This window comes from Equus przewalskii, chromosome 11 (assembly GCF_037783145.1).
Source record: "Equus przewalskii isolate Varuska chromosome 11, EquPr2, whole genome shotgun sequence".
In the NCBI taxonomy this organism is placed as follows: Eukaryota; Metazoa; Chordata; class Mammalia; order Perissodactyla; family Equidae; genus Equus; species Equus przewalskii.
In genome coordinates this window covers 13,085,361-13,095,714 of record NC_091841.1, presented here as the reverse complement: position 1 = coordinate 13,095,714, position 10,354 = coordinate 13,085,361, and the positions used below count along the sequence as shown (strand labels likewise).

Below are 10,354 nucleotides of genomic sequence, written 5' to 3'. Positions count from 1 at the left end.
GGCTCACTCCATCATGTTGATGACACCACTCCTCATTTTTTTCTTATTCTTTATGAGTATAATTTCCTGCTTTCTCACAAAAGAATTTAAATTACTCAAATGTTGAGACTTTGTCTAAATCATCCTCAGTTCTTAGAAGAATATTGGCACTAGATATTCAAAAGAACTGTGTTTTTAAAAGAATGAGTGATATCAATGGATCTCAAAATGGTTTAGGTTTTAAAAAATGTGGTAGTGCAATTTTAATTAGATATTAGATTTCCATTTTCTCACTAATGATTCGATTTACTAGTTTTGTCATTTCAGATAACTTTCCTGAGCATCAGAACATGTAAAATAGGAGTAATGTTACTGATTTATTCTCTTGAGACTTTCCAGAACAAGAAAGTCCAGATTTTCTGCTTTTTACTTCTCGTACTCTGTTACCTAGTGATTTTGTTGGAAATTCTATTATGATGATTTCTGCTGCATGCAGTCAGCTAATTAACCAGCCCATGTACTTCTTTCTTAATCACCTTGCACTCTCAGACCTACACCACCACTGTGACACTCAAACTAATGACTTATTTACTGTCAGAGAAGGTCATTTCCTATAAAAACTGCACAACAGTTTTTTACCTCATACTTCTTTGCAGGGATTAGAGTATTCACCATTATAGGAATGACCTATGACCACTACATGGCCGTCTGCAAACCATTTCACTATTGCCGTCATCATGAATAGGCAAGGTGTAACTCAATTCTCATACATAATGCACAGAGGGTTTTCTGTCTTCCCTTGGCCTGTTCCTTCTTGTAATTTTTTTTTACCTTTCTGTGGCCCCAGTGAAATAGATCACTATTTCTGTGATGTGTATCCTTTGTTGAAACTGGCCTACACTTGTACACACAAAGTTGGTTTCTTACTCATTGCCAATTTTGGTCTAATGGGACTGGTGATCTTCATGGTTTTGATAGCCTCCTACTTTATGATATATATTAGGTGAGACTGTATTCTGCAGAAAGCTGCCACAAAGCACTTTCAACTTGCAATTCTCATTTCACTCTTCTGATCTTGTTTTTTGTCCCTGTCATCATTGTTTACCTTAGATCTGCCACAACTTTACCAGAAGGTAAAGTGTTTACACTCTTCTACACAATTATTTGCCTCATGTTCAAGCTTCTTATCTATGCACTTAGAAACATGAAGATAAAAAATATTAGGAAAGTTTGGTGCAATAAAAGGTTTTGGGGAGGGAAGCCAATGATTTGAAGGCTATTCATTCTTTGAAGTGAATGGATATCTTTGCATCACACCTCCTATCTTTGATACCCTCATGCTGATGGGAAAATCAGTCAGAATGTGTAATGCCAAGTCTTAAACAACAGCTTCCATCACTGCTCCTCCTGTTTCATATTCCTTTCCTGATGTGGTTCCCTTGTCCTCATTCTTCACTAAATTTTAAGCTCCATGAAAGTAGGTGTCATGTCATATTTGTTTCAGTGCTAATTTCCTAGCAATAAGCAAAGTCTATAGCACATATTAGGAGCTCAATAAATATTTATTGAATGAATATCTAAATATCTTTTCACATAGCTCTGATTCTCATTCCTTGTAGGAACCACCTTCATGGTTGAATGGCCCACTTCAACATTAAATGCCACCATTTTGCTAACATAAAACTCCTCTTCAATTATTTCTCTACTTCAGTGTATTTTGGCTTCATTCATGTATCACTGTGGACAAGAAAGTATTCTACTCCAGGTCCAATCGGCCAGCTGAGACAACCAGAAATCAGGAGCATAGTAGAGTACTGGGTCAATTATTTTAGTCTTATGCATATACTGATTTTCCAACAGAGTTTGAATATGTGATGAATTTGTTATTCATGAAGTCTGTTCTTACAAGAAAAATAGCGAATTTATATAATAATAGTCAAATCACACACACACACGCATACACACACACAAATGCACTCCAAATTAAGAAGTCCTTTTGATGGTGCCAAAAAAAATCTATGATGTGAAAGATACTGATAGTGTATGTCTTCGTACTTTTAATTTTTTCTTTTAAAACTTCCTATCTCAACTCACTTCATAATTTTGCTATGACAGTAATCTCTACATAATTTTACGTGAAACAAAGGTAGCTTAAAATATTGAATAGTTGGTAATAAAATGAATTGAATTCTTCCAAATTATAGACCAGTTGTGTTTTTTTAACTTTGAGGTTTCTTTCTATTGCCCCAAGACCTTGAAATTGGTCAGCATTTCACAACCATATCTACTTTTATTTGGGATGATTTTAGCAATGAAGATATATGGTTATAGGAAAGTCATGTTTTTATTGTGAGCAGATGTTGTCTTCTTTACTTCTGATTAAAACTGATTAGAACATATAATTTTAGATAAGCAGCCAAATTGTCTGCTAATGTACTTCACCTCTGGATTAAGCTGCCTGACACATCCAATCACAGGCCATGCTAGATCCTCACCAAATCCCCTAAGGGGAGAAGTAGAGCCAGGAAACACTTTTAAAGGACCACAGATCAGAGTGTAGAACAGCACCCAGTCACTCTGCAGTTAAGCAGGCAGATCCCGAAGGGAGAGACAAATACACTCTATTTCTTCTTCTAAACTCGTTAATCAGGTATTTCCCTCTTCTTACCCTGGAAAGGAGAAAGTGAGGGCTTGAGAGAGAAAGCAGTGGTGTGACTCTAGTTCAAGACCCTGTATATCAAAAAATACACTCAGGAAAACGGTTTCTCTCCATTCCCTCCTTCAACCCATTCCCACTCCACCACATTATCTAGCATAATGTCTTGGAAAATTCTTCCCTTTCTTCCTCTTTTGCCTTTCCATGTTTATCAGCATCATATTGTATATTTAATAGGCTATTTATGTCATATATATTTTGTTTCACTAAACTATACTAGCACGAGAAACAAATTGAAAACATTATTGTTATTTTCTGTTGTGTTTTACTTTCTAGGAAAGCTAATCCACTTTTTTTCTCCCCTTGAAATATATTGGTTACTGTTGCTTATTTGTCCTCCAGATATACTTTAGAATGATTTTGTCACATTCTAAAAGTGATGTTTTTGGAATTTTGATTGGAGTTATAACTAACTTAATTTGGTAGGAATTTCCATCTTAATAATATTCAATTCTCCCATCCAAGAGAATGCTATGGCTATATTTATTGCAATCTTCTTTTATATTTTGTAGTGAAATCTTGTGATTTATTCAAAGAATCTTATATTTTTCGTTAAGTTATTCTTAGGTATTTCATCACTTTTGTTGCTACTGGGAATGCAATATATATTTTTTTTCCATTATGATTTCTCATCCTCACTAGTTATAGTCAGTATATAGAAAATCCAGTAATTCTCAGATATTGGTCTTTAAATATGCGTACCTAACTTTCATATATTAAGTCATTCTTTGCATTATTAAAAGAATATAAAGTCACATCTCATATACGTTGGGTTCTAAAGTCAATATATGAGATGAACAGTGATGTGGTTAAAATTATCCCACATTGCACAGCTAGTAAATGGTAAAGATGCAATTCAACCATCCATCTCTGTGAGATACATGTAGTATTAGTGGTGCCTAACAGCTGACACGCAGCAAAATAAAAGTTGAATACCATCTCACATCTTATGCATACACCATCATTGGCATGACGTTGGGCAGGGAAAAATCTCTTATACTATTGAAATTGTTTTCCCCTTTATCTTCTTTAACTTCTATTTTTCCCAAGATATGTGTTTGATTCCTTGCACGTTCAATATGCCTCTGAGATGAATCCATTGTCTTGCTTGATAAGTCATGGAGGTTGGACTCATGCTAGTTTAACCAGTTTGACATTAACTATATATGATCAAGGAGTAAACCACAATTGGCTTTGCTACAAAAAGGAAGAAAATATAAATTTCTCAAAATGACTTTTTTAAATAAAAGATTTTTCACTTACTATTTAGATCTGAGTTTAAAATAATCCTAAAATATATTTTAAATAAAATATAAAGCAGATTTAGTGATGGAGTTCTCTCAGTTACACCTTCTCATAGAGCAAAGCTTGAGAAGATTTAATTATTGAAATAGACTAATTTTTTACAAAGGGAATGATTGTAATGATATTCTTATTAACTATCCTCAACACTGATGATCGTAACTTTCATCCATAAATTCTAAATTTATCACTTTTCCTGGATAATACCATTATTTTTTTGGTACCACACATTCTCCAAAAGCTCAACCCTCTATGATTTTAGGGATTGGTCACTAAGAAACATGGAGCGGCTGGCCCAGCGGCATAGTGGTTGGGTTCACACTCTCTGCTTCAGTGGCCCATAGCTCACTGGTTCAGATCCTGCATGTAGACCTACACACTGTACATCAAGCCAAGATGTGGTAGGATTCCACACACAATAATAGAAGACAATTGGCACAGATCTTAGCTCAGGGCCAATCTTCCTCACCAAAATAGAAGAAGAAAAAGAAGAAACATGGAGTGCCTCTTCTTGGAAATCTTCTTTCTGTTCTTGTTACTGGCTTTGAGCAGTAGTTTGTGTCATTATCACACAAGTTTTATCTTATAACATTTTTTCTCTTCTTTTTCTCTTTTAAAATTAGTTTATTCCCTGTACAACCAATTGTCTTCCATTTCTGGGTGTAGGAATTTCTTTCTGTCTCACATTGTTTCTTTGTGCTTATTTTATGATGTCCTTTATTTGAATATATGAATTTGTCTGTGAAGAAACAAAAGTTTCATTGACATGTGATGGAGTTTCTCTCTTACCCTGGCAAGGTGTAATAACATATACTTTTTCATGTCCATCTATGGTATACTGGTCCTCAAGACTAAGAGCACATGTTCCATAGACATGGACACTGTTTACTGGCATGACCCAAGAGCTCAAACTTGGCCTTGTGTGCAAGGCTGATCAGCAGCGTGCATAGAGTTTGGGTTTTTTTTTCACCACTTCTAACGTGGGACAAAACATGAAGTTGTGGAATGTGAGGTAATCAGTCTGGGAGACCTTGAGAAACAAATGATGTAACCAAGAAATCCATAGGAGTTATCCCGTGGGATGAATATTGAGCAAGAAAACCCAAGGAGCAGAAGAGACACAGGCAGATAAATTCCCTTTCATTTTAATGCTTCCATAGATGGTTTCAATGTGCAGTATTTTTTTACCTGTTCTTTGAGATCCAAACCAAAGGCTGTGGTATATGTGAAGTTTGATGTTTTGTGAAGTTGTAACTAGCTCTGTAACACCTTCCTTTGTATTGAATCTCCTTCCATATCTCTTTCACTACCATTTTTCCTGACACATATTTCTCTAGAATTACATTTCTGAATAAAGTGTTAGCACATAAATTTTAGCTCATTTTTTTCTAGGGAATCAAAGCCAATTTATGCATCATCAGGGGAAACTTAAAGAACATTCTTTAATTACAAGAATTAAGAGGAATATTTTTACAATGGGTTTAGCTTTAAAAAATCACAACTTTCCTTTAATAAGTGAATTCAGGTTAAATTCTCCACTTTAAATACAACATATCTGTAAAAAATGAAAATGGTAGTGTCATCTGTGGTTGAATCTATCTTCATTATATGGGTGATAGGATGAGTCAACTTAGTTCTATAGGCTCAATATTAGTCAATGTCCTTCCAGTTAGAGCATAATTTGACGAACCAAGTTTTGTCTTTGACTATGTCCAAGCTACCTCATTAAAAGGTAAATTCACTTAGTTAGATATGGCAAGGCCATTACTTAAGGATAAAGGCAGCACTTCATGTGTGAAAAGAATGCCTGCAAACTCTCTCAGGAAAATTAGAGTTCACTGAGTCCCAGCCAAAGAGGTAGTAAAGAATTTTACTTGTTCAAGGGCAGGCCAAGAACTTCAACACATTCAAAGGTTTTCACAGGTTTACCTCTCAGAGCAGGTGAATGTCTACAGCACTTCCTCATACAAATAGTGTGGTAAGGATTTGCGTTAAATAAAACTTAGGAAACTTCCCTCTAAAACAAATAAAATCATTTTTAATTCAAGCAATCAATTAAAAAGAAACATACAATAGCTAACAGATGGCTAAAATATCTAGAAAAGTTTTCATGGCTGAGGTGATGGTTGATTTGCGCACAGCTCTAGATTATGCAAGACATAAATCAGGAGAATTCTTGTTTGGGTGAACAATAGGAGCATAGGATTGAGGCGGAATTGAGCATGCTTTAAAATGGTGCACGGTTTATGGTCAGAGCTGGATCAGGAGAGTATGCTAATTAATCGAGGAGAGAAGTGAGGAATTTGGCATCTTGACTTACAAGTCTGGCAGTTGATGCTGGCTGTGGGCTGGGACCTCAGCTGAGCTACTGGCCATAAAATTCTACATCTGGCCCGTATATATGGTATTTCTATGTGGGCTAGTTTGGGGTTCTGTCCAATATGCAAGCTGTGATTCTGAGAGTGAAGACCCAAAGAGATCAAGGTGAAAATTTGTGTTTTTAATACCAAACCTTGGAAGTTACATATGTTTACTTCTACTTTATTATATTGGTTGAGGCAGTCACAAAGGTCTACCTAAGTTTAAACCAAAGGATCATAGACCACATCAATTTATGGGACTAGTGTCAATGTCACATTGTAAGAAGAGCCTGCGAGATGGAAAAGATTGTAGTTGCCATCTTTGGAAGCTACTGTCTGTAATTGCAACAGTAAATGCCCCAACCATACCATTCCTTAGCAAGACTACTCAGCCCTGTGGTCACAAGTTTATTACACTTAAAACCTGATATTATTGAGAGAATTTAATTTATCCTCACACAAATAGACATTTATTCTGGATACGGATTTTCCTTTCCTGGCCATAGTGCTTATATCAGCAACACAATCCATACACTTATAGAATGTCTTATTTATCATCATGTTGCCTCCACAGCACTGGTTCTGATCAAGGAACTTAATTCACAGTAAGGAAGCATGGTAGTGGACAGATACACAAGGAATTCACTGATCCTACCATGTACCATGTTATGGACTGAATTGTGTCTCTGAAAATTCACATGTTGAAGTACTTACTCCAGGTACCTCAGAATGTTACTGTATTTGGACATAGGGCATTTAATGAGGTAATTAAGTTAAAATGAAGCTGTTAGGGTGGGCCTTAATATAATTGGTGTCTTCATAAGAAGAGAAAATTTGGACACAGGGAGGAGGCACTAGGGTTGTGCCCACAAGAAGAAAAGACGATGTGAAGACACAATGCGAATGCAGCCATCTATGAGCCAAGGAGAGATACCACAGGAAAAACTAAAGCTGCTGGCACCTGGATCTTGGACTTCAAGATTCCAGAACTGACATAAAATAAATTTCTGTTGATTAAGTCACCCAGTCTGTAATATTTTGTTGTGGTTCTTCTTGCAAACTAATACATGGATTCAAAACAAGGGAAGAATGGCATCCTGGACATTCAAAGTGCCAACTCAGAGAACACATCCTGAAAAACTGAAGTTATATTTTTAAGAATGTAATGACAAATATATGATGTTGTTTCTCCATAGCCTTGATAAGCAGTTATAGAAATTGAATGATGTAATTCAAGTATCTCCTTTTATTATTGCACTAAGATACGTTTACAGAATGTTTGCTTCCTGTCTCAGCATTTTTTCAGGTCATCTGGTTTTTAGGTCTTAGTTACAGAGATGATGCTTGCATCAGGGAAAACAGCAATTATTTTATTGAGCTGGAAATTTAAATTGTCACCTGGACATTTTGGGTTCCTCATGCCTCTACTAAATGGACAGACAAAAAGGGCTCTGGAGTGATGTTATTTATCACCAGGGAGAATTTGGTTGTTGTAACACAATGAGACATGGGCGACCAATGTTTGAGCCTAGAGAATTCAAAAAGCCATCTCTTAAAACAGCCATAACTAATAGTAAAATCTGGTGAAAAAATAAAGCAACAAACATATGGCAGGACTTTTGAGGTTCCAGGAATTTAGGAATGAAGATTTGTTTCACACTAGTAGATAATGAGTCCCAACCAGCAGAAGCTTAGCCTGAGGTCAAAGGGACGGTGAAGTAGGGATTGCAAGAAATAAAGGCATATATGGTAACAAAAATCTCATGACCAATTACAGAAACAAGAAGGACCAATGTAGCAATGCATATTTTTGTATATTTTATATATAGTATTTTTTCCTTTCTCATTATTTTATATTAAGAAGATTTTGAGTAGTTAATTTTATAGCCTATTCTTAGTGTTACAGATTATTCAGGAAGGATTTTAAACTGAATTAGAAAAGAAACTAATGTTTAAATTAACATTGTCTAGAATGTTTAGGATGCTGTGCTTCTTTTTTGGGAGAGAGAGTAAGACTACCTTTGTAAAAACATCTTTTTCAGTGAAAGCAGAAAGACGTTATTGGTTTTTTAAAGGACTTTCAAATATAATATAGAAGCGTGTTTATGAATGCTGAGTAAAGGAGTTAAACGTTCCACTCATTTACCTATTATCCCCAGTCAAAATCCACCTTTATATGCTTTCCTCTGAGATACTGGGAGTAAAATCTAACTATGCTTCTCCTCTACCAGATGGCTTCCTATTAGTCTGTCAATAAGAGCACAATTGAATGAGATTGGAAATCAAGAGGAAGGGAGAAAAGACTTAATTGCACATTCAAAATAAAATGTCAAGTTAAGGAGGACTTGAGGCAGATATGTGAGGAGAGAAGAAGAAGAATGAACATGAAAAATTAAATTAAAATTGCTAATAATTCTCAGCTCCAATCTTTGGTTGTTTTTTGCAATCGCAGTATACTCTCTGTATATCATTCCATATTTATTCTAGGCACAAGATTGAGCCATAAAGTAAAATTCTGAAATGCTTTTAATATAAGTTACTTTTCTTCCAAAAACAGTTGATGATACCACATTTTCCTCATGGCATTCTTCATCTCCAAGTTTCTCAATGTGTAGATAAAAGGTTGAACATGGGAGCAATGCTGGTGTAGAAAAGAGCAAACACTTTGTCTTCTTGGAAGGTTATGGATGGTCTAATGTAAATGAAGAGAACAGGCACAAAGAACAGAACAATAACTCTAATGTGGGAACTGCAAGTAGAAAGAGCTTTGGTGCGGCTCTCTGTGGGGTAAGCCCTGATAGTGTAAAATATCAGAAAATAAGACACCATCCAAATCACAAAAGTCACCAAAGCAGTCAGACCTGAATTAACAATTAATAAGAGACCAATTCTGTGGGTATCAGTTCAAGCCAATTTAAGCAATGGATATACATCACAGAAGTAGCAATCTATCTCATTGGGGCCACAGAATGGTAAGAAGATGGTGAGAAGAAACTGACTGGCAGAGCGTATAAATCCCCCAGTACAGCAAGCTATGATGATTGCATTACACCTTTGTCTGCTCATGATGACAGCGTAGTGCAGGGGCTTGCAGATGGCCACATAGCGATCATATGCCATCCCTGTGAGGATAAAGATCTCAACGCCTCCAAGACAGTGATGGATAAAGAGCTGTATCATGCAGTTATTATAGGAAATGATCTTCCTTTCTGCCAGTAAATCAGTCATTAGTTGGGGTGTCACTGTTGTTGTATAGCAAAGGTCAGAGAGTGAGAGATAATTAAGGAAGAAATACACTGGTCAGTCAATTAGTTGACTGCATGAGATAGAAATCATTATGAGCAAATTTCCCATCCAAATAGCAATGTAGCAAAATAAAAATAATGTAAAGCAGAAGATCTCAATGTTCTTGTTTTGAGATAGGCCCAAGAGAATAAACAGTGACATTATTCCTATTTTCCATGGTCCAATGGAGTCAAAATGCTCAACAGTCCCTTAAAAAGATATAATGCATAAGTCAATATCAGAAATGGAGAAAATTGCTGATAACTAACATCATTAAGCTATGTTTAGTGGACATGATCCCAGTGTTTTAGAAAATCAAAATCTGATATCTAACAAAATATTTTTCTGATTAGTCTTATGATGATAACTATAAGTCAGTCTTTCAGGACATTAATAAAGATGAATACATTCAAAAATCAATTTCAAAAATGCCTAAAAATCATTAGTTGCTAAATATTTTTCAATGCTAAAGAATATACAACTAAGTACTTGAAAAGGAGATCACTCCAGATCCTTGTAAATTCAAGTTTTTAAAGATGCAAATATAAATCACACAAAGTTTTTATTTAATGATACAGCAGCAAATGTAAAGCTTAACAGTAGTCACTAGTGGAATATACGTTACTTCAAAATAATTTTAGAGCGAAGTAGAAAATAAAATTAAATATTCATATAATGATACATATACCTTTACAAAGTGGAACATAAAAAC

At 35.3% G+C, this 10,354-nt stretch overlaps 2 pseudogenes; one reads left to right on the top strand and one right to left on the bottom strand.

The window, feature by feature from the left end:
- The first annotated feature begins 455 nt into the window (after window positions 1-455).
- LOC139074619 (olfactory receptor 4P4-like) lies at window positions 456-1,252 on the top strand (annotated as a pseudogene).
- Window positions 1,253-8,893: 7,641 nt separating this feature from the next.
- On the bottom strand, window positions 8,894-9,693 carry LOC139074618 (olfactory receptor 4P4-like; annotated as a pseudogene).
- Window positions 9,694-10,354: the final 661 nt, after the last annotated feature.